General features: G+C 37.7%; 1 protein-coding gene across 2 annotated transcripts in view; it reads left to right on the top strand.

The window, feature by feature from the left end:
• Positions 1-27,602, top strand: part of TTLL7 (tubulin tyrosine ligase like 7) — a 139,758-nt gene that overhangs the window by 10,727 nt on the left and 101,429 nt on the right. The window contains exon 1 of one of the 2 annotated variants that reach the window (XM_036351280.1): positions 5,286-5,481. The exons of the other annotated variant lie outside the window; for it this stretch is intronic. The gene's annotated coding sequence lies outside the window, so the exon portion shown is untranslated. Of the gene's footprint in view, positions 1-5,285; positions 5,482-27,602 lie in introns of those variants that run through there. 2 annotated transcript variants of the gene reach the window in all.

Genomic DNA, 27,602 nt, shown 5'->3' with positions numbered 1-27,602 from the left:
GGATGTCAGCTCTCCGGTCTAATTAGCATATTATCCTTTTATTATTATAGATATAAAAGGCTAAGTTGACTTGCACATGCATGATACATATAAAGCTCTTGCTGCCACCAATCGCATGCGTGTGTTTCGATCTGTCATTGTTGATTGTGAAGTTGGTTGACACTTCTATTATAGAGAAAGGGTGAGTAGTGATATTAAAATATTTCTTCTAATTTCCTTTCAATGTGTACAAAGCCGTGCACCAGGGCACTAGTGTAATTATAATGAACTAGAGGCCTGATGTACGAAATTCATGCAAGGGGCTTGGCCCTCGTAACTGCGGCTACCACAGCCCTGCCCTTGTAGCCCCGGCTGCCTTAACCCTTGCAGCCCCGGCTTCATCTGGAAGGTCGTCCAGATGGCCGTCCAGATGGCTTTCCTTCTGTTCAGTCTAATTAGCATATAACCTCTTTATTATATAGGATGGTGTAATTATTTTAACAAATTCAACTTAATTTTGATTGACTTATTTTTTGGGGGAAGGCCTATTTTTTAAACTTCTCACTGTAGAATTTTGTTACTATAATTTAACTTTGTGTTAACACATTGTTTGCGGGTAGTTTTTATCACACGCTAACAGGTGGCGCAGGCCATTTTTGCTAATTTTTTGCACAAATGGCAATGTTCAGTAAAATTACGATAACTTTAGTTTACGTATTTATACGTTACCCGCATTCTATCGCTAGTCTATAAAAAAACGTATTAATACGTGTCCCGCGCTCTACTACACCGGTAGAACGTATAAATACGTAAAACTATAAATACGTTTCCCGCATACAATGTGTTAATAGGGTTTATTTTAAACCTACCTATCAATTTAGAGAGACTTAACTTCTTTACTATGTTGACTCTTCCAATCTGTGAAGATGGTATATTTCTCCAGGTATTTAGGTTTTCCTTTATTTCTTTTATCATCATTTTTATAATTTTCATTATAGGTATCTTATATTTCATTTTCTTTTGAGCAACTGTAAATGATATTGAATTTTAAATTTATGTTTCCATTTCTTTGTTATCATTATATAGAAGTACAATTAGTTTTTGTGTGTTGATGTATCCTGAAGCCTTACTGAACTCACATTTTGGATCAAAGATTATAGATACTTTTAGCTTTTCTAAAAAACACAGACAATAATGTCATCTAAAAATTTTCTTTAATTTTTCTTGCCTTTTAGCAATAGCTAGAACTTATAGTATTGTGCCAAACAAGAATGGTGAGAGTGGACATCCTCTTCTTGTTTACAGTCTTAGAAGAAGAAAATTATTCTATGTTTTACTGTTAAGTATGATGCTAGCTGTAGGTTTTTTATAGATATTCTTTGTTAGGTTGATGAGGTTTTCCCTCTCTTCCTACTGTACTGATACTTTTTATCTTGAATGGATGGCATATTACATTAAATGCTTTTTATGCATTAGTTGATATGGTTAGGTGATTTTTTATTAGTACATTGTGCATTGATACATTTTTTAATAGGGAATCAGCCTTGCACACATGGAATAAATCCCATCTGATCACCCTATATAATAAAAGGCTAATATGCAAATTGATCAAACAGTGGAATGACCAGTTGCTATGATGCACACTGACCACCAGGGGGCAGATGTTCAACACAGAAGCTGCCCTGGTGGACAGTGTGCTCCCACAGGGGCAGCACCGCTCAGCCAGAAGCTGGACTCACGGCTGGCGAGTGCAGCGGTGGTGGCAGGAGCCTTTTCCACCTCCGTGGCAGCACTAAGGATGTCCTACTGACATCCACCAAGGGCTCCCGAACTGTGAGACTGGGTTGAGGGACACCCTGAGTGCACGAATTTCATGCACTGGGCCTCTAGTGTGTGTGTGTGTGTGTGTGTGTGTGTGTGTGTGTGTGTGTATTCACATACATTGTTGCATTTAATTTGCTAAAGATTTTTGCATTTACATTCATGAGAGATACTGGTTTTTAGTATCCTTTTTGTTATGTTTTTACATTTGGTTTTGGTTGTTAAGAGTACTACTGGTGTCATGTGGTTCTGAGAAACTGTCATTGTTGAGTTTTGGTGTTGTATCCGATTCAGATATCTATAATTACCTGAGAAGGCTATCAAAATATTCATTTTTTACAACTATATATCTCTGTGAGGCCAAATTTTAAAAATATACTTCAGTCAAAATAATTTATCAGAATGAATGCAGAAGCAGATCTGAGAACCTTTCTAAGGCAAGATATTAAAGAAATTTGATAAAGTACAAAACAATACCACTCATTCCTTTTTTAAAAAATATAGTTATTTTTAATAAAGTGTGTTTTTGTTAACATAATGTTTTTATTATTTTTAGTTTTTTTAAAGTATGTTTTTATTGATTTCAGAGAGGAAGGGAGAAGGAGAGAGAGAGATAGAAACATCAATGACCAGAAAGAATCATGGATCAGCTGCCTCCTGCATGCTCCTCACTGCGGATGGAGCCCACAACCCGGGTATGTGCCCTTGACTGGAATCTACCTGGGACCCTTCAGTCCTCAGGCTGATGCTCTATCCACTGAGCCAAACCAGCTAGAGCTATTATTTTTATTTTAAAATGAACCAATAAGGATCTTAAACATTTATCAGTTTTAGATTCTAATAGGGTAAATATTGATAGGTATAACCCAAAAAGTCAAAACTCAACAAAATTTAAAGATCACAAAGAGTTCCAACACCAAAAAGTTTGAGAATCACTACTAAGACAGGCACGGCAAGGAGAAAAGTGACGTCAAAGGCAAGGGCATGTGCATCTCTCACTTGACATTGGTTTAACTAAGTTGTTCCATGTGCTCCTTTCCTTTCTCCACCATTACTTTCATTTCACAAAGGAAGCTTTTCCTCCGTATTGGCTCACTGATGTTCTTTCTGTCCTAGAATACGTATGGTAAATATACCAATAGAACTTCACAATGTAATCTTCACCAAATAAAATCCCTCAAATTATTCCCATTCCAACAAATGCCATATATGGACATATAACTATATTTTAAGTTATAAATTATAATAAAAAGAATAACAATATTAACTCAGAGATGACTTATGCAAGGATGAAGTAATTTAGAATGTTTTATTAAGGTTTGACTCTAAGAGCGTTCAAGAAATACTTGAATTAGTCCTTTTATTTTGATTATTGTAAGTGGCTTTTCTTTTATACTTTTCCTCAGCACTTAGTAGTTTGTAATGGTATGAACATGCAAATTGAGATGGAAAAGAATCTGATTATATCAGTGAGAAAAAAAGATGAAGTGAGATAGGGAAAACATTGACATTAACTTACAACACCTACCTCCTGAAATTGTCTATGTTTATTAGAACTAGTCCCACATTTAAAACTGAGTTTTCTATCTTCCAGGCAAAGAGGGAAACATAATATATTATTATAATTATTAGTCAATAATTACTAATATATAGTATTAAATGCTATAATAATAATAATATAACTATAATTCATGTTTACATCTCCTTCTCTAAATACCAAAACACATTTTGCTTTATTGGAATGCTTTCTGGTATAATTTTGACTTAAACTGATTCTTTAAAAATGAGTTACAAAAATCAGTTATAAAGATATTTAAATATTAGATTTTTGTTGCTAATTTATTAGTCTTACTTTCATGGTTGAGATGAGTAGTTTACAATAGGAAAACTAGATGAATGTTTGATTTTTGGCCAAGAGTATTTCTTCTCTATAATATGTAAGGTCTTCAGTATGCCATTCTAGAGGGTGATTAAGAGTCCTTCCTCTCTCCCTTTCTCCCTCCCTCCCTTCCTTCCTTCCTTCCTTCTTTTCTTCTTTCCTCCTTCCTTTATATGATTACTAGGGGCCCAGTGCACAAATTCATGCACCTTGAAATGAATTGTGGCTGCAAGGCTGTGGTGGGCACAGGGACGGGTCTCGGCCCATCCTTCACGCCCCACCCGGCCCCTCCCGCTGTGGCCCCCAGACCCCTGTCTGCTGGCAGCCCTATTCTTGCCATCGCTCCCATGCACTGACAGCGCTGGCCCCGTTCGCACCCGCTGACGGCGCGGAGTGATTGGGGCTATCGCCAGCAGCGGGTGTGAGTGTGGCCCGCATCGTCAGCAGCTGTGAGTGGTGGCTGCTGCCCCGATTGCCCCTCAGGAGCAGTGGGAGGTGGAGAAAGTGAGGGGTGATCAGGGCCGGTAGCTGCTGCTCACACCCATTTATTGCGCCGAGCGATTGGAGCAAGCGCTGGGTGCCGGCAGCAGATGAGGGCACCGGGCGGGACTGTGGCGCATGGGAGCAAAGAATTTTCAGTAACCACCAGGGGCTCGCCCCAATGACAGTGACCGGCACCCCGCCTTGGTCTGGCGCCCCCACTCACCTGCTCCACCACCCCGCCGCAGCTGATGCCCACCATGTTCCGCGCTCTGCCACTTGCTGCCGATGCCCGCCATGTTTTGCATGCACCCCCTGGTGGTCAGTGCACATCATAGCGACCGGTTGTTTGGTTGTTCGGTTGTTCGATTGTTCCACTGTTCAGTCTATTTTGCATATTAGCCTTTTATTATATACAATAATTTATCTGTCTCATTTGAGTTTTGGGTAGGGTTTAAGTTTAGGGTCCCTTTGTTAGGTTGTGTCCTCTAATTTGTGGGTTCTTGTTTGTGAGGAACCCGCTCAATGGACTGGGAAGAGGAGAAAGAAAAGCTTTTCTGGTTCATGTAGTCCCCTGGGCACAGTTGTAATTTGATCTCCCTTTCTGACTGGTGTCTGTAGCATTTTTATCCTGATGGTCTACTTAAGCAGCTGCCTCAGATGAATAGATGATGAATAGTAATAGATGACGGTTTATTATTTTAACTCTGTGAAGTTTAATTATGTATTTGGTAGGTAAGAGAGATGTTATATAAAATTAAATGGACTAAAATGAGGAAAATAGGAAATTCATTGTTTGGTTATAGGCTACCTGAGGGAGTTATATTCAGAGTACAAACTAAATATTTAGCATAGAATCGGTGAAATAGTCATATAAATATTGTTAATGGAATTCAGTGAATAAGGAAAACATTGCTGTAAACTTACCTAAATTGTCTGGTCTTGGGACCACAGAAAGTAAGGCTTTGCAAATTGTTACTTGTACCATCCCCCATTGGCCCTTTTGCTGGCCTGAAAGAATCACATTTAAATTGAAATCCAAATGCAGCAAACTCTGAGCTTTGCCTACGTCCAGTCCTGCTGTCTGTGCTTGGAGAGGAAATACTCGGCTTATGACCAGTTCTTTACCCTCTTTGGACATCATCAGAACTGTGGATGCTGCAGCCTGATTTTCCTGAGATGAATCAGCGCTGCTGTCTGCCAGTCTGCTCCAGCACGGTTGGCTGTTGACTAATAGTTGGGCCCGTAGTGTTACGTGAAGCTGCACAATTACAAGATCATAAAGTCATTTGATTTGAGCCAAAACTTGAAGCAAAAATATGGTACGTGATTTCCTTTTTCACATTTAAGATTGTGTAAGTTTGTAACTAGGAATATTAAAGCTTAACTTTGCAGAAAGACTGGCAAAGGCATGGATTCCTGAAATAGATTTTTTATGGAGCATGATCTCTGGAATACTTCCAGTTATAGTTCTCATTTCTATCTGATTAAAATTTTAAAATGCTTTCTTCGAATTTTAAATTTATATAGTTTCCATACCAGCTGGTACTTAATATATACAGTGAATGAAATGTGTTAAGTCTTTTAATTAGTCAGATCACTGTGTGATAATATTGCACTTTTGTCTGATCAGGGATATAAAATTAAAACCATATATTTGTTTACATACATATATATCTCTCTATAATATATATATTTTTAAAAGGCTTTTTTTGAATAATCAAATAGTCCCAATATTTCAATAAAGTTAAGAAATTGGAAACTTATGATAAAATGCCTTATTTAGATGAACTTAGATGATAAAAAGAGTTGGGTGGTGTTAAGAAGTTAAGATTAAGCGAGGGTAAATGGTTGTTTCTTTTTTTTTGATGGATGTTTTAGTAGAAATGCTTTCCCCCCATTACCATTCATAAACTGGAAACAAACAATAACTTATTTAGTGTATTTTATTTGGTAAGTGTTCAATAAATATGTTTAGTTAAAAGCAAATATGGAAACAGGAATTGAAAAAGTCAATTTAATATTAAAATAGATAAGAGAGTAGGCTGTTATAAACATTGTAAGCTGATCCAGTAGAGCTACTTTTAAAGTTTGTCTTCCTTCTTCTTTGATGTAATCTTTGGCAGAGCAAGAGTATCGTCTAGACTAGCTGTGGATAAGCCAGATATTAAGGTGACTCTAGTGGTAATTTGTGATTATTCAGAAAAATGGAAGATGTGTTTCATTCTTAACTTATAATTTGTATCACCAAAGTCTCATGAGTAAAATAATGGAGAGCTGCTATACCTATTAAAAAAGTATGCTCCACTGTGTGTTAGGCTCTGTCTTGTTCCATTGCTCGGAGAGACACTGTCCTTTCCCGTGAAGAACTTTGAAAGAAGTGCTTTAAAAATGCAGTAAGTGTGGTTGATGTAACAGTGGTGATGCATTGAAGGACAGTTAATTCTGCCTGGGGACAGAAGGAAAGAGAAGACAGCTAAGCTGTGCTTGAGTGGTGGGTAGAGAAGAAAAACATCCCAGGAGCAGAGGCAAACACAAATAAATATACGCAAATTAGAAAATGAATAACATTTTCAGGATTGTCTTTGTAATCTCATGCTTTTATCTCTAGCTAGAATATCTTTCAAACATATTTGGCTGCTATTCATGTTAATTAATATGATTTACTTCACACACACACACAAATAAGTTTCAAAACTCAGTACTTATAATTAACACTTTTATACGATATGCAATGCAGTCTGGCACTGTTATGTTTTCCTCTAGTCTATTGTAATTTAAAAGAAAACATTTATTGAGTTGCACTAAATTGTTTTCATTACCATCTATGGGTTATGGTCTGTATTTAAAAATAAAACAAACAAACAAACAAACAAACCCTATACTAGAGCTCAGGACTCATAGGGAGGCCCCTTTCAAACCCAATGGGCATATTTGCAAAGGAATTAACTGCTCTATCTCAGCAGTGTGTCGAGACTGTAATAAACATACTGGTGGCTTTAGCCTATTTGTAGTTCAGAAGGTAACATGGTAGAGTACACAGGTTTTGAGAGTTGAGCAGACTTGTCTAAGTTGCTAAATCTCTCTGAGTCACAGTTTTCACATCTGTAAAATGGAATTAATAAAACAATCTATTACGACTAAATGAAATAACACATCTGTTTTAAGATGGCTATACATTTAAAGCACAGTGGAGCTTAACAAATTTTTATACTCAGGCTGCTTCCCAGACCAATTAAATTGGATGTTTGGGGCTGGGACCCAGGCATCAGTATTTCTTTTTTTTTTCAACTTTATATTCCTTGAACAGATACTCTCTGTATCTACCTGACTCCAGCCCCTGGCAACCACTATTCCTCTCTGTTTCTACTTGTTTGACTATTTTAGCTTCATTATAAAAAGGGTATCATGAGATATTTTACTTCTATGACTAGCTTATTTCACTTATCATAATGTCCTTCAGGTTCACCCATATTGTTACATATGGCAGGATTTCCTTTTTTAAAGCTGAATAGTATTCCATTGCATGTACACATCACAGTTTCCTCATCCATCAGTGGACATTTTGGTTGTTTATACATCTTGATTATTGTGAATAATGCTGCAGAGTATGTGGGAGTGCAAATATCTCTTTGTAGTCCTGATTTCAATTATCCTATATAAAGAGTAATACACTAATTGTTCATCATGCCCTCACAAGATGGCGGTGCTCACAGCCAAAAGATGGTGGCACCCAGTCCCCTCAGCCCCACTGGAAGGGTGGCAGGCATGTGGCACAGCTGGGCCCGCCCCCAGGCAGGTCCGGCCACACCGCACGCCTGCCACTGGAGTCCCCCAGTCCCCTCAGCCCCACTGGGACTGGGGGGGGGGGTAGCAGGAGTCCCCCAGTCTCCTCAGCCCCGCCGGCAGTGAATTTTCATGCTACCATTACCTTTAAAAAAAATCCTTACCCAAGGATATGATATTTCTTTTAGATCATCTGTTCTCAGGCAGCAGGCCTAAGCCAGCAGGTGGGCATCCCCCAAGGGTCCCAGACTGTGAGAAGGTGCAGGCTGGGCTGAGGGACACCCCGTTGTGCATGAATTTTCATGCACTGGGCCTCTAGTATTGGATAAATATCCAGAAGTGGTATTGTCAGATCATGTGGTAGTTTTGTTTTAAATTTTTTCAGGAACCTCCATACTGTTTTTCACAGTGGCTATATCATTTTATATTCCCACCAATAATGTGCAAGGGTTTCAGTTTCTTCTCATTCTTATAACACTTGTCAACTTTTGGTTCCAGCCATTCTCACAAGTGTGATGTGATACTGTGTTTTTTGTTTGTTTTGTTTTTTTATCTTTATTGTTGAAAGTATCACAGATTTACCCCTCTTTCCCCTCCTTACCCTCCCCCTCCCCGATTCCTGCCCTTGCCTCAGGCCTTCACCATCCTACTGTCTGTGTTCATGGGCAATGCCTATATACATATAAGTTATTTGGTTACTCTCTCCCCCCAACCCTGGCCCCCTTCCCTCTGAAATTCATCAGTCTGTTCCATGTTTCCATGCCTCTGGTTCTATTTTATTCATCATTTTATTGTGTTCATTAGATTCCACATACAAGTGAGATCATGTGATATTTGTCTTTCTCTGATTGGCTTATATCACTTAGCATAATCATCTATAGGTCCCTCCATGCTGTCTCAAAGGGTAATAAAATAGATTCTTGTTTTTTACAATTGCATGTTCCATTGTGTAAATGTGCCACACTTTTTTTTTTTTTGTCCATTCATTTGGGCCATTTCCAGATCTTAGCTATTGTAAATAACAATGCTATGAACATAGGGGTGCATCTGTTCTTTCTGATTGATGTTTCAGGTTTTCTTAGGCTATATTGTGTCTTTGATTTGCGTTTCTCTGACAAATAGTGATTTTTGAGCACCTTTTCATATACCTTTTGGACATTTGCCTGTCTCCTTGGGAGAAATGTCTATTCAAGTCCCCCCACCCCCCCATTTTTAAATTGGTGTGTATGTTTTTTTTGCTATGGAGTTGAAGGAGTTCTTATATATATTTGGATATTAACTCCTTGCTAGATATATGGCTTGCAAATATTTTCTCCCACTCTGTAGGTTGTCCTTTTACTCTTGTTTCATTAGCTATGCAGAAGCTTTTTAGTTTGTCACAGTCTCACTTGTCTGTCTTTGCTTTTGTTACCTTTGCTTTTTGTGCTCTTGGTGTCCTAAGACATCAGTGCTGAGACCACTGTAATGGAACATTCCTCCTATGTTTTCTTCTAGGAGTTTTACAGTTTCAGGTTTTATGTTTAAGTCTTTAATCCATTTTGAGTTGATTTTTTGCATGTGGTGTAAGATAAGGGTTCAATTTCATTCATTTACATGCAAATATCCAGTTTTCCCAACACCATTTGTTGAAGAGATTATCTTTTCCCCATTGCTTATTGACCATTTTTACACGGGTTTATTTCTGGGCTCTCTTATTGTTTCATTGGTTCATATGTCTATCCTTATACCAGAATTATACTGTCTTAACTACAATTACTTAGTAATATATTTTGAAACCACGAAGTGTGATTACTTCAGCTTTATTCTTTCTCAAAATTGTTTTGGCTTTTTGTAGTCCTTTGTATTTCCATATGAATTTTAGGATTGCTTTTTCTATTTTTGTAAAAAATGCCTTTGGAATTTCTTTCAAATATGTTTTTATTGATTTTTTAGAGAGAGAGGAAGGGAGAGGGAGAGAGATATAGAAATATCCATCAGCTATCTCCTGCATGCCCCCTACTGTGGATTGAGCTTGCAACCTGGGCATGTACCCAGACTGGGAATCAAACCGTTGACTTCTTGGTGCATAGGACGACACTCAGTCCACTGAGCCACACCAGCTGGACAGTGCCTTTGGGGTTTTGATAGGTGCATTGAATATATAAATCACTTTGGGTAGTATGGATAGTTTAACAATTTTAAGTATTCCAATCCATGAACATGGATGTTTTTCCATTTACTTGTGTCCTCTTTCATTTCTTTCATCAATGTTTAATATTTTTTAATGTGTAAGTCTCTCATATCTTAGTTACACTTATTCCTAGGTATTTTATAAGGATGTGCAAATTATTTTAATGGTCCTCTAGTGCAGACTATGTTGAAATGCCTGACTGTGCAGCCTGTAGCACAATGTGTGGAACTTGACAGGTATTTGATACATGTATGGTTCCCTTGATAAATACTATCAACAATAATATATAGTTAACTCTTCTGTGGTGGTTACTACGTTTTGGGCACTGTGCTAAGTACTTTTCACATCGTGTAGGCAATGCTATGCTTTTTAAAGTTATTATTCTGTCAAGCAATACAATTAAATGGCTGAGATAAAAAGGGAGAACACTGTTTACTAGAGAGGAAAATGGCTACTTTTATCATTAGGAACTCAGTTACCCATGTAATTATTTTAGTGAATCAGAGGAACTGGCTTTCATTGAACAGCCTCAAGAATATAGAGTAAAAACTTTAAAAATATTTTAGATTCTAGTTTAAACCTTACACCATGACTTACCTAGCAGGTGTAACTGATCAATTTGATAAATACCGCAAACACATAACAATTCTAATTTTAGCAGAATTTTATTGATATTATGGGGTAGATTGTGACTAGTATGTATATTCCAGATAGTACAAAGAGTGAGTATTAACCTATGAATACTTCTTCCATATTATCATTACTTGACATCAAAATGTGTTAGGTTTAATGTCATGATGACAAGACTTTTTATTAACAAGGTCAATATTTTTCTGTTAAATTAATTAGAAATGTTTAGTAGCCTGCTGGTATGCTTTTTGATATTGTTTGATTTTGGTCTTAGCTTATATATTAATATTTGGTTTTAAGCAGCTTACTTATTAACTATTTTTCAATATGAGTTTTCTGTAGTAACTGCTTTAAAAAAACATCTAAATGAAGATTTCTTTCAATTTATAATTTATTAGTTTTTTGCACTTAGATAAGAATTTACTCATTTTTGTTACAATCTTTAGTTTGCTTCTTAGTTTCAATAAAATATTCTATAACGGTTACTGAGAAAGCATTATTATTTTTTTAATGGATATACGTGTTCCTTACACTTAGTACATATTTAAAACAAATATTTTTCCCATGTCAAGGAAGTGGATTTATGAATTGCTGCATCAACTTTGCTTAGATGAAATGCATGCTTATCTTACAATTTTCTTTGTGAATTTTTTCAACCTATTCAATTATTAAAACATTTGTAAGATACCTATATTTCTAAATTCAAATGAGTTAATAGAGGTAAGGCTCTTAGAATAGGTCCTGGTGGTTAGTAAGCATTTAATACATGTTATCTTTATCCACTCTCTAGTGACTTACAAAAACGCACGATGCAAAAGCTCCTTATGGTAGAGTCAGATATTTGCAAAAGAAGTGAAAGAATTTTGAGTTTTGTGACTGGGTAAAAGTTTGTATTCCTGCCTGTCAGTGCACCTGAAAATGAAATGCATGATATGCCAAGTGGCATCACATATCACATATTTAAAATTGTAATTAGGTATTTAACTTTGAAGTGTCTGGTTCTAGGAGGGGAAATTAGCTTTTTGATGGTTTTACAGATAATTTAGTTTAAACATCTTTGCTCTTAAGGACATTAAGAAAAATTGAAGAATTGTAAGCCTCAAGAATGCTTCACCCTTTACTTGTCAGTCTTTGTAGACTAACAAGATTACATTCACTCGGTGACAACAGAACAGTTTTGAGGAGAAGTATTAGTAGAGAATGGAGAAACATTTTCTGAATGTAGGTTTTGAATGAAGGATCGTTTCCAGAGCACTCCAGTCTGATAAAACCCAAACTAGTTATAACCCACTGGGATTGGATTCTAGAGTTTGTGAGAAGTATCTAAGCCACTGATTTGAATCTTATGAAGACTGATATGTGTGTCAGTATGATTGTTTGCCAGGTGGTCTCATTCCCTTGTCATCATTCCCAATTTATCTCCTGTTACATTGTGGGACTATCAGAGTCTCTTGTGACTGAAAATTAAATCTAGAATGTATTACACAGATAGTTTTAGGAGAGCATTGTCAGAGACTATGTGATTCACTTAGATTAATGAGTAAGCATATTTTGTAGAAGCTAATGAAATTGTACATTCCTGTGTGACTGAAAAAACTGGCTTGATTTAATAGGCGCAAAAAATTAACTTTCAACTGCTCCCTCCCATCTTCTTTCTTGTTTTTCTCCTTTATTTCTTTCTTCTTTCATTCATTTTCTTATAAAAAATTAACTGCATCCTTCTGAAAACTTTTTCATATAAATATGGTGCGCTAATTTTTTTATTTTAGATTTCCTTTTCTTAAAGGGCTTGAGATGTTAAAATGGTGCTAATGAAAAACAAGCCACGGCACTGTTGATCATTGGCATACAACTGTGTGGTTCAAGGCGCTGTGCTATGTCTTCCCATCAATTTTGTGCCTGATGCCCTATAATGACCTTCAGAGCCTAATAGCTGTTTTAATTCTGCCTTCAAAATTGCATGCAGATTTCTCTTGTAGCCAGCTCTAACTTCAAACCATTCAAGGGAGGGATTTCTAGGAAATTTTGTTAGCTTAGCTAAATTGACTTGTGTCATAGGTCTTTTTTTTTTTTTTTTTTTTTTTTTTTTTTTTTTTTTAGCAAGGTTGTTTTTGACCACAAGTGGCCTTTTGGATTTCATCAGATGAGCATTTAAAAGCCATCAAAGGGTTTAAGCCAGCTAGAGTGAAGTGGGGAAGGAGATTGGGAGAATAACATGAAAACATTTGTGATCAGATTTGCATTTTGGATCTGCATTGTAGAAATTGGATTGGGGGTGACTAAGGGTAGATATTAGTGTATTTATTAGGAGCTGAGAGCAGTGGTCCAAATGAGAGATTTGCAGTGGCTAGGCTGTATGTGGAGGTGAAGGTGATGGAAACAAGTAGATGGGTTTCAGAGATATTAGAGGATAAAGGATATAGGCCTTGGAGCTGGAATTGCTAGTGGCTGAAGGAGATGAAGATGCCAAGATTTTGAGTTTGGTTTGGATATTTTGAGTTGTGGTTGCATTGAGGATATCCAGATGGAAATTTTCCAGTAGCAGTGTGATGTTAGTATGAGTCATTGCTATAGTAGTATAAGCACCTGTAGTAGTTGTTAATAATATTATAATTGTCTTACTTTCTGGAGGCCTGAAACCATTTCTGATTTATTTATGGGTATTTAATATATTGCTCATTCCCTGGCATAGACTAGGATTAATTTTTTAATATATATTTTTATTGGTTTCAGAGAGGAAAGGAGAAGGAGAGATAGAAACATCAATGTTGAGAGAGAATCATTGATTGGCTACCTTCTGCACGGCCCACACTAGGGATCGAGCCCACAACCCTGCATATGCCCTGACTGGGAATTGAACCTTGACTCCTGAGCCATGCTGGCTAGGCTAGGATTAATTTTTCATCTCTCTCTCTCTCTCTCTCTCTCTCTCTCTTTCTGTTGTCATAATCACACACTTTCCATTCTTTTCCCAGGGCTAACCTTTCTACTTCTGTTATTCCTATTTCCTTCTAGTTCCTAGAGGACCCTCATTCAGGGGTCACTAAACTTTTCTGTATAAGGTTAGATGGTTTTTATTGCAACTCTTCAGCCTTGCCTTTTGAAGACAAAAGCAGCCTGAGGTGAAACATAAACAAACAGGCAGTGAGCTGGATTTAGCCTGTGGGCTATAGGACCCTTGCGCCTAATCCACTAGGTGTTCTACTTATTTTATTTTTATTCTACTGGCTCGCAAACATATTTGTTTTTTCTATCATATTCCCTCCCTGCCCACCCCCCAAAAAACTCCCTTTAGACCTTTTCTCCCCTAAACTACATACCATCTTACTTTCCCATTACTACTTTTTAAAAACTTTAATTAAATGTATGGGGTGATATTGCTTACTAAAACTGTATAGGCTTCTAGTGTACAACTGTATAATAGATCATCTGCATGTGTATTGATTGCATTGTGTATTTACCATCCGAAGTCAAACCTCCTAGTACGTCTTATTTTATTTTTTTTCCCGATTGAAGGTCATCTTTTACAACTTCTGTCTAGTAAACCCTTAGTAATCTGACTTTCCTGTTGCTGTCTCAAAAATAATTATGGCTTCCACTCTTCTAAGTAAGATGACTACTTCTTGATCTTCTTGCTTTATGATCTTTCCTTCTGTAGTATTTATATGGTTGTTTTATATGATACCCTTTGAAATACTATACCATGCTCTCCCTTTGACTTTTATGACCCTGGGGTCTCATTCTCCTCCTATCTCTGATGGCTATATTTCACTACCTTTTAAAAAATTGCAGTAACACACAGAGACACACATACACTAATGTATATAACATAAGCAGTGTACCTTAAGGTACAACTTAATGGACTTTTAATCATGCATACATTTGTGTAGCTATCACCCAGATCAAGATATAGAATATTTCCAGCATCCCAGAAGGTTCCTTCGTGACTCTTCTCAATCAAGGCTACCTTGTGACTCTTCTCTGCCAAGAGGTAGCCTTTATTATGACTTCTATAAATTTAGATTTAGTTTTTCCTGTTCTTGAACCTCATAAATGAAATAATGCAGACTATATGGGCATACTCTTTTGTGTCCAGCTTCCTCCACTCGTCATTATGCTGTGATAGTGATCCATGTTGTTGTGGTAGCTGTAGTTCATTCTTTTTAAAAAATTGTTGTGTAGTTTTCCATTGTATGACTATATCACAATTTATTTACTCTTAGTTGGTAATAGGGTTGTTTCTGGTTTGGGCTATTATTGCTAATGCTGTTATGAACATTCTTATACAGGTCTTTCGGTAGACCCCCTTATTGGAAATGTTGACGTTCTCAGATAGAAAATACCACTAAGTTTGAAATGTCTAAAGGAAAAGCTTTGATTATATGGATCTGGAGTTTTCTGGAGAGTTAAGAACTAGAGGTAAATGGTCTAGACCCCGTTTCCCATCATTCTTCTTCTTTTGTCTGCCTCCTTTCTTTATTTTTAGGATGCCTAGGACTGTTGATGGATTTTTATAGGGCAGGGGGGAATGGAATGGAGAGCATATTAATAGAGATAACAGAAGCGTCAAAACCTTAACAACAAGGACTTCACCAAGGCCTCTGTGCCAAGACCTGGAAGGGAAGTCTGAATGGACTGTAAAACTGCAGGGTCCGGACAGCACTTTCGAGGATGGGGTATAGAACCAAGAACCTAGTGAGCTCCAGCAAGGGAGGTGGAGTTGACACAGAATGAAAGGTTCCAGCAGCGTGGCACTGAGGGCATCCTGGGGATGTGAACCACATGTGACCATTCGCTATCAACTCTATTAAAGTCATTTAAAAACACACACAATACTACCAAACAACAGCCTAAACATAGAATACCTGCTATACAAATACAACAGATAAACAGTAAATAAACAATATGAGCAACTGCCGTGTACTTCCTGTGTCAAATCAAATTTCCTGGTACTATCCATCCAAAACAGAATGCTGTTTCTAAATCCTTCATGTAGAAACTGGGTTCCAGGCCTTGTGAATAGTCAGTGCAGATATTTTAACTGTTTTTCATATGATAGCTGGGCCATAGTAGGTGATCTAGTTGGGTGAATTTAAATGCCATGTCTGGAGTGGAGCCATCTTCAGTTTAGTGATAACTGAAATCTTGGAGACAGATAACATAATTTAGGGATATGAGAGCTGTTGAGTAGATGCTCTCCGGGCCCTCCCCATATTCTTGGCATCTTATCCACTTCTTTGTGCTCTCCCTACTTCCAAATGCCTGCCAATATCTGCTTTTCTTTCCCCAGGGGCTTTCGAGGACTTTCTGGAAGCCACAGGACTAGAAGTCCCTTGCCTTTCTAGACTTCTCCCCCCTCCTCCACTCTCACCCCTACCCTCAGGAGGTCTGGAAGTGCCATGGAATTAATACCCAACTCATACCATAGCAACCCTCAACCAATGATTGACCCTGGGTTGGTTAACTCTGAGCTGTTGTATTTTGTACTGGTTCCCAGAGTTTTCTAGTGGATTATGCTCCAGCTACCCAAAATGTAGCTGGCTTTATAACATAGCCTTTTATTGGCTGCCTTCCCTTCCCTGTTTCACTTCCCTGCTCCCCTATCTGTGTTCTCTGCATTTACCCAAATAAATTACTTGCGTTAGGGCTTGTTTCTGGGAATCCAAACTAAGACAGATCTTTTGGATAATACCTGCAAGTAAAAAGCATACAGGGGAAGAGAGGAAGACCTGTTTGTTTGTTTATTTTTTGATTAGCAATTATTTTAATTTTCAACTACTTCTTGAAATTTCTACTTGGATGTGCAGTTGATAATCTGAAACCTGACATGACCATTCTGAAATCAAAACTTAAAAAAGACTGTTCCTATATTGATTAGGAAAAGAAGATATTTAGGATTTTGTGTGCTTTCTTTCCATTCATATCTAAAGTGGAAACATTTTAAATGAATTCAGTATGTACTGTGTGTTCCTCATTTTCTGTGATTTGGGTGTGAATAGCACTTTAACTTTTACTGTAACTTTACCACTAGCCATTTTTATTTGATGATCTGAGTCTTGGCTTGAATTTCTGGAATCTGGGATTGGTTAGTTTACATGTTGATTTACTCTAGAAGTGTTGTCCTCAGAGCTAGTTTAGTAAATATTCCAAGCGCCACAATAAACACAAAATGTTGTAATTCACAATAAAACTCCTGTGTGTAATACTTAGAAATCAATCTCTTTCAGAAGTAGCCAATTTTATAGATTATTTTAAGAGGTTTTATTAATATTGTATAGTGGAGTTTCTCGTATATGTATGATTCATAATTGATGACTTTCATAGTTTTGCTTTAAAACATTCTGAACTTTCAAAAAACAAATGCAGTGTGACATGCAAAGCAAATAGGCGGTGAATATAATGACCCCATGGAAGTGTATTTGTTTAGGTTTAATAAATTAAAGCAAGTCTTCTACAATTTTATCATTAATTTGTTCATGGTAAAAAAATGATATGATTTAATTTACTACAAGTCATTCATGTCCTTGCTGAAATGATTATGTGTCTCCCACCGCAGTAAGTTCTTCAGAGTCAGTTTTAATGATCACCATCATTTGGCTGTACCATAATTTACTTCATATTTAGGTTGTTTTCAGTTACAGTATAAATGGTGGTTTGATGTACATTCCTGTCCACAAATATGCCTCTAAATTTTGAATGACTTTATTAGGACTGATTCCTAGAATTGGAGTTACCAAGTCAAGAGCATAAACATATTACATATTTTAGGTATTTGCTATACTTTCTGTGATATTGGCCCTCCCTGGTTATTTGCCACCAAGTTTGCTATTCTTTTTGACAGTGAACACAATTTGTTCCAAACAAGTCATTCTCCGCCCCCGCCCCCCGCCAGGCAGTAAAGCTGCTGCTTTTCATGCCTTGCCCAGCCCTGGCAGAATTACTGCACTGAAGGAGCTGGAAGGTGGTGGTGTACAGGGATGGCTTCAGGCTACTCCCACTGCTCTTATGCCAAGTTAGCAGCTTTTTTTTGAATGAAAGCTTCTCCATTTCTTGTACACCTTTGGTCATTTTCCAGAGTTCTGAAATAGTTGTTCTTGACAATTTTATGCAATTTTATCATTTTTTTAAAAGGAGAATTGCTGAACTCTTCACTATTTTGGAAATTCCGCTTTCTGGGTCCAGTTTTAATTGGGGTGTTGAAAGCTATATTTTGAGTGAGCCTTGAGTAGAAAACCTGTCCACATCATTAATGACTTACATTATACTTTTTTTTTCTTTCCCGGGGCCAAAGATCTTATAATTTTAGAGCTAGAGGGGATCTTAGTTCCACTTTTTTTTTCCAGGTTAATAATTGGAAACATTAACGCCTTGTGCAGTTATTGCACAGATCTTTGGTGTTCAAATTGGATTTTGAAATGGATCACTCATGTATCAGTCATTACTTTGCCTCTCCCTGTGCAGGTGTAGGTACTGATTCTGTTTCTCTGCAGTTTCAGGCCTTTGCCACTGAACTAATCCAGCCCAGGTCAAAGATGGCATGAGGATTCTCAGCCTTGCCCAAGAGTGAGGTCTGACATGTGTTGTGCTACCTTGAACTAGAAGCTCAGGGATGGGGCCTAGCCATCTTATTTAAGTCCTCCAGGAGGTTCTGATGCACGTCAAGTTTGAGAATGGCTGGCAAAAGGCTCAAAATGTCAAATGGCTGACATTGTCATTGGTTCTGTACACTAGAAATTTGGATAGTCAGTCTGCTGCTGTTTTTCATCACAGTTAAGATCACATTTATTGTGAGACACACCATTGTTTTATTTACTTGGGGGAAAACCCTCTGCAATTTAACTATAAAATAATGCTTTGTTTTTCAAATACTGCAACTTTATTTTATGTATGTTGGAAAAGCCTTTAAAAGGTAATATTTAAAATATCACTTTATGCATACAAAAAAGGGAAATTTAAGTAAAATGGACTGATCAAGGCATTGCTTAAACTTCTTCACATTAAAGACAGATACATCAGTCCTTCACTCAGAGTTCTCATTGTCCATGTTTTCCCATACAACATGATCATCTGTGTCATCAAGAGTTAGTGAAACAACATTTCTTTCTTTTCTAAATCTTTGTTGTTGAAAGTACTACATATGTCCCCTTTTTCCTCCCCTTGATCCCTTATAACCTGCCCTTGTCCCAGGGCCCCACCTTACCACCTTATCATCTGTGTCCATTTGTGCATACAAGTTCTTTGATTGATCACTTCCCACCCACCTCCACCTTCCCTCTAAAGATAAAACTTTTCTTAACGAGTGTTTTATGATCATTTCTGGCTTTTTCTCTCAGCCTCTGATACTGATTCTGTAAACTTTGATGTGTATGCACAGACAATATAACTAAGTCAGGACTGTCACCTGGCTGACAGTGATTATAAGATGCATCTCAGTTTTAGATGTTTTAAGTGTTAAAAAAATAAACCAGTGTGGGTTAGAATCAAAGAAATATGGTGGCAATTATGGAATAGTCTATATTTGCCTATTCATTTTCTTCTATTCTAGAAACATATCCTATAGATTATTCTGTATACAGCTGGCCTCATTCATTCTTTTTATTGTTGTTTTTTGTTTTCCTCTAAATGATTTTTTTTATTTTTTAATTAAATCGTTATTGTTCAGATTATGACAGTTGTTCCTCTCTTTTCCCCCCATAGCTCCCCTCCACCCGGTTCCCACCCCACCCTCTGCCCTTACCCCTCCCCCGCCACTGTCCTCATCCATAGGTGTATGATTTTTGTCCAGTCTCTTCCCACATCCCCCACACCCCTTTCCCCCCCAAGAATAGTCAGTCCACTCTCTTTCTATGCCCCTGATTCTATTATAATCACCAGTTTATTCTGTTCATCAGATTATTTATTCACTTGATTTTTAGATTCACTTGTTGATAGATGTGTATTTGTTGTTCATAATTTATATCTCTACCTTTTTCTTCTTCTCCCTCTTCTTAAAGGATACCTTTCAACATTTCATATAATACTGGTTTGGTGGTGATGAACTCCTTTAGCTTTTCCTTATCTGTGAAGCTCTTTATCTGACCTTCAATTCTGAATGATAGCTTTGCTGGGTAAAGTAATCTTGGTTGTAGGTTCTTGGCATTCATCACTTTGAATATTTCTTGCCACTCTCTTCTGGCCTGCAAAGTTTCTGTTGAGAAATCAGCTGACAGTTGTATGGGTACTCCCTTGTAGGTAACTGACTGTCTTTCTCTTGCTGCTTTTAAGATTATCTCTTTGTCTTTTGCTCTTGGCATTTTAATTATGATGTATCTTGGTGTGGTCCTCTTTGGATTCCTTTTGTTTGGGGTTCTCTGCGCTTCCTGGACATGTAAGTCTATTTCTTTCACCAGGTAGGGGAAGTTTTCTGTCATTATTTCTTCAAATAGGTTTTCAATATCTTGCTCTCTCTCTTCTTCTGGCACCCCTATAATTCGGATGTTGGTATGCTTGAAGTTGTCCCAGAGGGTCCTTACACTAGCTTCATATTTTTGGATTCTTTTTGCTGTTTGCTTTGCTGGTTCAGTGTTTTTTGCTTCTTCATATTTCAAATCTTTGACTTGATTCTTGCGCTCCTCTAGTCTGCTGTTGGGAGTCTGTATAATATTCTTTATTTCAGTCGGTGTATGCTTAATTTCTAGTTGGTCCTTTTTCACAACCTCAAGGGTCTCACTAGATTTCTTGAGGGTCTCATTAAGTTTATCAGCAGTCTCACTAGACTTATTGAGGGTCTCACTAAATTTATCGGCAGTTTCTAGAAAATTCTTGAAAAACCTTAAAAGTGTGGTTTTGAACTCTATATCCAGTAGTTTGCTTTCCTCCATTTCTGTCATTTGTGCCCTGTTTCTTTGTCTCCGCATTTTTTATGAATTCCTGTGTCGATAGAGTGGCTTTCTGTGCTAGGTGTCCTATAGGGCCTAGTGGCTCAGCCTCCCCAATTATCTGAGGTGGACACTCTTGGTGAACCCCCTTGTGGTCTTTGTGCACAGTCTTGTTGTAGTTAAGCCTTGATTGTTATAGGTATCACTGGGAGGAATTGACCTCCAGGCCAATTGGCTGTGAGAATCAGCTGTGTCTGCAGTGGGAGAACTTCTGTGCTGGAGACACCCCTCCAGGGCAAGACTTGCTTCAGTGGGGTTTTGGTGCTCACTGAGTCTTCCCCCTGAGTTTGTCCCTTATGGATCAGAGGAGCTGCAATCTGGATGGTCCCACTCTGACCACCGGGTACACTGGCTCCTGGATCTCTAAGGAGGTGCTAATCTAGCCTCTGCCTGAGGCTACCCAGCAGGAGCTCAGCTGTGAAGCAATGCAAGTTGCGTGGGGCCTTGGGCCAGCTGCAGTTTGTTAGGTAATTTTCAGATTGAAAAGGGCCAGGCCTTTCATATGCAAAAGCCTCCGTGCACAGCTTGGGTGGGGCAGGGTCCCAGGGGATCAACAGGGCGGAGCAAGCAGCTATGGCTGCTCCTCAGTCCTGCCCTCAGAGGCTCCGCTTCTCAGTGTCCCAGTAATTGCTGCAAGCACCTCTGAGAGAAAGCTGCCTTCGAGTTCCGACCGATGCCAGACAGTCCAGTTTCTCCCGTATGAGTCTGGGTCCCAAGAGACTTGCCCGGAACTGGAGCCCAGAGCTTGAGACTCCCTCCCGATTGAAAACGACAACCGTGCCTTCAGCCACCAGCCTGCTCCGGGTGCGCCTCTGTACCTTAGTATTTTACTTCCGCACTGCGCCTCCTCTGAGTCTTGGTATGCTTTTCTCTTTCCTCCTGGTTGTAGAATTTCCACTCAGCCAGCCTTCCTGTTGTTCTGGATGATGTCTGTTCTGTCTTATAGTTGTATTCTTGAAGTGGTTGTGCGAGGCAGCAATCTCTGGTGTTTACCTATGCCGCCATCTTGGTTTCTCCCTCATTCATTCTTTTTATACTAGTCTATCATCCTTAGTTTAGGCCTTGGTTATATTTAGATTGTTACATCTTTTATTCCAGAACCTTCTTGTCTTTAAGAGTATTTTAAATCACATTTTTAGTCTCATGAAATGTAGCTTACCCTATGGAATAATGAATGTATTAGTTAAGGTTCTCTAAAGAAATAAAACCAATAGTATGTATATGAAGAGAGGGAGAGAGAAAATATGAATGAATGAATGAATGAATGAATGAATGAATATGAATGAATTGGCTATGTAATTGTGGAGACTGCAAGTCTAAAATCTTTAGGGTAGGTTGGCAAGCTGGAGACCCAGAAAAGACTTGATGTTACAGCTGAATTCCTTCTTGGGGGACCTCATTCTGTTTCCTCTTAAGGACTTCAACTGATTGGGTGAGGCCTACCCACATTTTGAAGATGCCAAGTGGAGAATACAGAATATATATATATATATATATATATATATATATATATACATATATATGTATATATATATATATATGTATATAGTATTGAAACTTATATTCTAGTTGTTTAAGGAAGACACTCAAGTTACTATTTAATTGAATAATCAAAAAACAGCAGAAAACAATAATGTAGGTAGAGACTATTTAAAATTTCACACAGTGTATATTGTTGTAAGGTTTACCTTTTCCCTATTCTTATTGTTTTTTTAAAATATGTTTTTATTGATTATATATAGAGAGGAAGGCAAAGGGATAGAGAGAGAGAAACGTTGATGAGAGAGACATTGATTGGCTGCCTCCTGCATGCCCTCCACTGGGTCTCAAGTCCACAAGCCAGGCATGTGCCCTGATGGGGAATCAAACTGGGGACCTCTTGGTTCATGGATCAACACTCAGCCACTGAGCCACTCGGGCTGGGTTCCATGTTCTTAATGAAAGAAAACCTTTTTCTTTAATAGGTTGACTGGCAAGATATAAATGAAACTTTTTAAAAATAATCTGTTGGTGCAACTTCCATCAAATACCAGCAGTGTGGTATTATCACCAAAGCTAGCCTAGGACAGAAATAGATGACAATTTTGCAGTACATGGATTAAAATTATTCTAACCACTGCACACTGTTTTCTAGTCAGGCTTGTGTATATGGATAATTTTGAATACTAGGTAGGATTAAAATATAGTAAATCCAAATCCCATGAGGCAAAACCAACAATCAGCTTTGTTGATTTAGTATAATCCTTAATGTGTAAAACTCAGATGCATTTGAATATATGGTTACATATCATTTTTTTTTCTACATATTTAAGGTCAACTTTCATTCGTGAATATAATTTGTAGTTGATGCAATCAGTATGCCAGTATGTTTTGGATGAATTGTTGTCTTTTATGTGGTTTTGGATCTGCCAAGTCTCTTCTCTGAAATAAAAATGTATAGGTTGAAGGCAGGACACATTTTTTTTTTCCCTCAATGGAGCACCTTACAAAATGATGAGCATTGAAAATACTTTTTGCTTTTATTAGATATGTAATGAAATATTGAAGGGATTACAAAACTTTTAAACAGATTTGTGATACATCTTTATAATATTCATTAACTCTGTGTGAAAAGAGAGGTCAAGAGAAGAAAGACAATTAAAAGCCCCTATTTGTATTACTTGAGAATGCAGCATCTGTGAATCTCATATGACTGCGCACTGGGCAACTTCAGGCACCAATTTTGTTCTACATTCCAATATTGCTTGTCAGAATCAAAGATAAAAATAGTTCTTTCTTCTGCATTGCTATAAAAGGACTGTCTCACAGCAAAGCATGTGGTGGCAGGTAGGCAGTGTTTTTAAAGGTCTGGAATGACTTTTTGGGGAATGGTTCTTATTTTAAAATGAGCTAAACTTATTAAAATATAGTTAATTAGTTTTTTAAATAGAGGGCCAGTTAGATAAAGGCTATTTTTTCCCCCAAAGTTGATCTTATAAATTCACTTTGCTTCTAATTTAATGATTCAGAAACAAAATATCCTTATGATTCTTTTTTTCCCTGTTGAAGGTCTTATGGTCATACACTTAGCTTAGCTGATGGAGGCATGCAGAGCATGATCCAAACTGAGCCTCTATATTTTCCTTTTTCCACATGGATTTTCTCATCTTTGACTGCATGACTCTCAGACTGTGGCTTAATTTTTACTGGGATTTAATTTAATTTAGAGAAATTTGAAAACTGTGACAAATTTACCTAGATTCTAAAATTAATATAACTGACAATTTCTTATTTCAAGTTCAAAACCTCCTAAAGAAATGTAACCTTCTGGTATGGTAGTTCAGAAGTTTAGTTTCCATATTCCAGGCTCTCTTCCAGGCTCTGTGTTTGAGATTGAAGGATCTGTAAACTAAACGACATTTCAAAGTTGCTGCCTAGGAGTTAATAGACTGAGGGAGGCGACATGCAAGGAAGCCTTCTCACTTCAGGTGACTTGTGGCCTTTTATGCAAGGACATTTTGAAGTAATTTTCTTTGCTTAAAAACAAAATTGAAAATGGAACCCAAGTTCATTTTTATTTGTATTGGTTAGGAGCCTGGTTTAGGCAAAACAAAAGAAAAAACCAAACAAATAAAACCCTGAAACACAATTATTTGGTTTATGTTACTAATAGTTAGAGAATCTGTTATCTATCTTCCTGCCTCCTTCATGTTGACTCACCCTCAGACTGTGCAGAGGCAAGATGAGGACCAGCAATGCAGGTATGTATCTGAAAATTCAGCTCAAAAGAGAAAAACCTCTATTCTCTAAGAGTCTGAATAGAGTTCTGGACTTGACTCTCACTGGTCCTAGTTGGGTCCCAGGTTCATCTCTGAACCAATTCCATGGTCAAGGGGATTGGATTTTACAATCATTTGAGATGGAAGTTGTTTGCCCACCTTGGCACTGGGATCAGCATCAACCCCACCCGAAGTGTGTGGAGGGAGTGCCTCTCCAGAGGAAATTCAGGTTATTGTTCACAGAATCGAGTGAATGTGGCTCTGATAAAAACTGTAAATGTCCCAAGGCATCCTGCCTGTGACTTTGAATTTAAGCTGGCATATCTTTCTCAGAAACTAAAACAGTCATTTCTATTGAGTAGTGTCCATTTGAAGGCACATTTAACTGATGGTAACAGAGACTCCAAATAACAGGGGCTTAACACTATGGAGGCTTATTTTTTCTGGAGTTTGGCAGTCCAGATGTAGCATTGCCACGACAAGACCAATGTCACTTCGAATTGCTGCAGCTCCCGCAATCACATTTGTGGTGTCTGCCAGTTGGCCACCTTGCTTTTAAGGTGTTTTACTAGGAAGTTCTGTTCAACAACTTTCACTTGTATACCATTGGCCATAACTTGGTAACATGGCCATATATACCTGTAAGGAGGTCTGGAAATGTAGACATGTAGATAGGCATAATGCTAGTCCTAATAATGAACCCATAGGTGTTTTATTAGTAAGGAAGAACTAGTGAATGACCATTAGGTAGGTAACTAGTAGTCTTCAACATGTGTTAATTTATTAACTGATATGAATGACATAGGAGGTTTACTTAACAACCCAATGAATTTATATATTTAAGATTTAAAACTCATTCTAGAAGTAGATGGTAACATAAATAAGGAAACTAATATATACCCTAAAATTGATAACAAAGTGTGCAATAAATGAATATCAGACAAGGTCATCAATGGAAGAGTTAGAGATGATGCTGGTTTTTCCGTCTCTAGGAGATTTGGCTAAGTACAATGCCCTTTACCAAGCTAGGGACATGAAGGAGTGCCAGGTTTTCAGCAGAAGTCAAAGAGTTAAGTTTTGGACATTTAAAACTAGATATGCTGGCATCAGATGACACTCGGGTGATGTCATTTGTTCACCAGCTGCACATTTTGATATCTATTGTGCATTTTCTGGCAGAGAACAGAGAACTGGATATTTTAGAAATTCTCTGCTCTCTTCAGTTTCTCTCTTTCACCTGTGATCTAGGTTACTAGAGTTATGGAGAGTTGGGTCCAAAGGACCTTAAATTCCAACTTTATTCCCTAGAACAAGAGAAGTCTTGTGTAGTTAAGCATAGATTGGGTGTGTTGAGGATGTGAGATTCAGCTGTTTTACATTTGGCAGTCTTCGTGGGGTGAAGGATTGAGGGGAGGTACATGGATCTACCAAAGAGAGTGATATATACCATAGTTAATTGTTAATTTGATATGCTATTCCTAGGCTACCGGAGATTTATATAGAACTGCAATATTATATTCTAGGAGACATTTACTCAAAGGGGCTTTTATCTCTACTTACTGATAAATACCAGGCATTTGGTGGCTACACTGAACTCACTTGTCTTTTATCACTTTAATAACTGAATTATAGCTGTTGTTTGCTTTGAACTTTATTTATTCAACATTTATTAAGGGAACTTTTTGCCTTTTTCCATTATTCTAAATACTGAAAACATAATTATTAATATGGGAAAATGTTTTCAAGGTATGATGTGTTATCATTACTATTTACTAATCTATGCCTTTTCATGTCATACGAGGCTAAATTCCAAAGAAAAGGCATTTCCAAGAGCTTAGTGGACATTTTGTAGGGATGCTATAATTTAACCATAAACATTGAACAAATACTAATCAGGCTAAGATAGTTTGAAAAACAAATAAGCAGTACATTAGTGGGGACGACTGTTGTTTAAGGTCAATATTAATTGTTACTGCAATTAATAGAGTTCTGTTTATTTTTATATAATGTTATAATTGGCTCCCTGTCACTTTTTTAGAAGTGGTTGATCAAGTGTGTGTGTGTGTGTGTGTGTGTGTGTGTGTGTGTGTGTGTGTGTTTCAAGGTCTAGAACACACTACAGATCTAACTTTTGAGAATATACCCCGTTTGAGAAAGGGAGACAAAAGTTTCTATGTTCAGAGAGTAAGTAGCTTCTCTAAAAGCCCTTTTAATTTGTACGCAATGAGTGGTGCTGCCCTTTTCTTGTTACGGCAGTTGTTTGGATGATGTCACTTGTTCACAAGTCAGGCAGCTGGGCATTTTGAAACTCTATTGTCATTTTTTTGGCAGAGAGCATAGAAATAGGAGCAGTTATGCTTTCTGAAGGACCTTTTTGTATTTAAAAGCATTTTTTTATACAAGTAGAGGTTTTCTTTCTTTGCAGTCAATCACTAATTCTATTGTCTTATTTTCTGTATCTCCCCACCTCCCATCTATCCTTTTCTGCAAATGTAAAACTCTAATCATCTTACCCCCCCCCAAATATCTCTTCTTTCTTCAGCCTTCTTTTGAAGAATGCTTTCACCTTCTACACCACGGGTGGGGAACCTTTTTTCTGCCACCAGCCATTTGGATATTTATCATTTGCAGGCCATACAAAATTAACAACTTAAAAATTAGCCTGTTGTATTTGGTCAGACATTTAATTAACTCACCCCTAATGTCTTATCAGGGCCAGACCAAATGATTTCATGCGCCTTATGCAGCCTGGAGGCCCGACGTTCCCCACCCCTGTTCTATCCAGTTCTCCTAAGCCGAAATCTGCAAGTCATCCGAGATTGCTTTTTCTATCTTGATCAATAAGTTCTGGTGCTGTTCTGTAGTAGCAGTATTCCTTCTCCGTCTATTCCTTCTACCCACAATTAAACACTCACCACTTCTCCTGGACTTTTGCCAACACCCTCCTAGACTCCCTGCCTCCACTCTGCCCTTCTCCCATGAGGCTGCGCAATAACTGCCGGTGTCATCTATCAAAAAGAAATTTGGATTATGTCACTCCTCTTTATGTCCTTCAGTGACCTCACATTGCCTATTAATTGGATTGGGCCTAAGTGTCTAACAATGTGATTTAGAACATGATACTTCCAAGGAGACACACAATGGTTCAAGCAAAAGTATTCTGGCTATTTCATTTATACCTA

The sequence above is a fragment of the Myotis myotis genome, unplaced genomic scaffold, assembly GCF_014108235.1.
Source record: "Myotis myotis isolate mMyoMyo1 unplaced genomic scaffold, mMyoMyo1.p scaffold_m19_p_2, whole genome shotgun sequence".
Taxonomy (NCBI): domain Eukaryota; kingdom Metazoa; phylum Chordata; class Mammalia; order Chiroptera; family Vespertilionidae; genus Myotis; species Myotis myotis.
The sequence above is the reverse complement of the archived record's forward strand: the minus strand, read 5'-3'. Positions and strand labels throughout refer to the sequence as shown.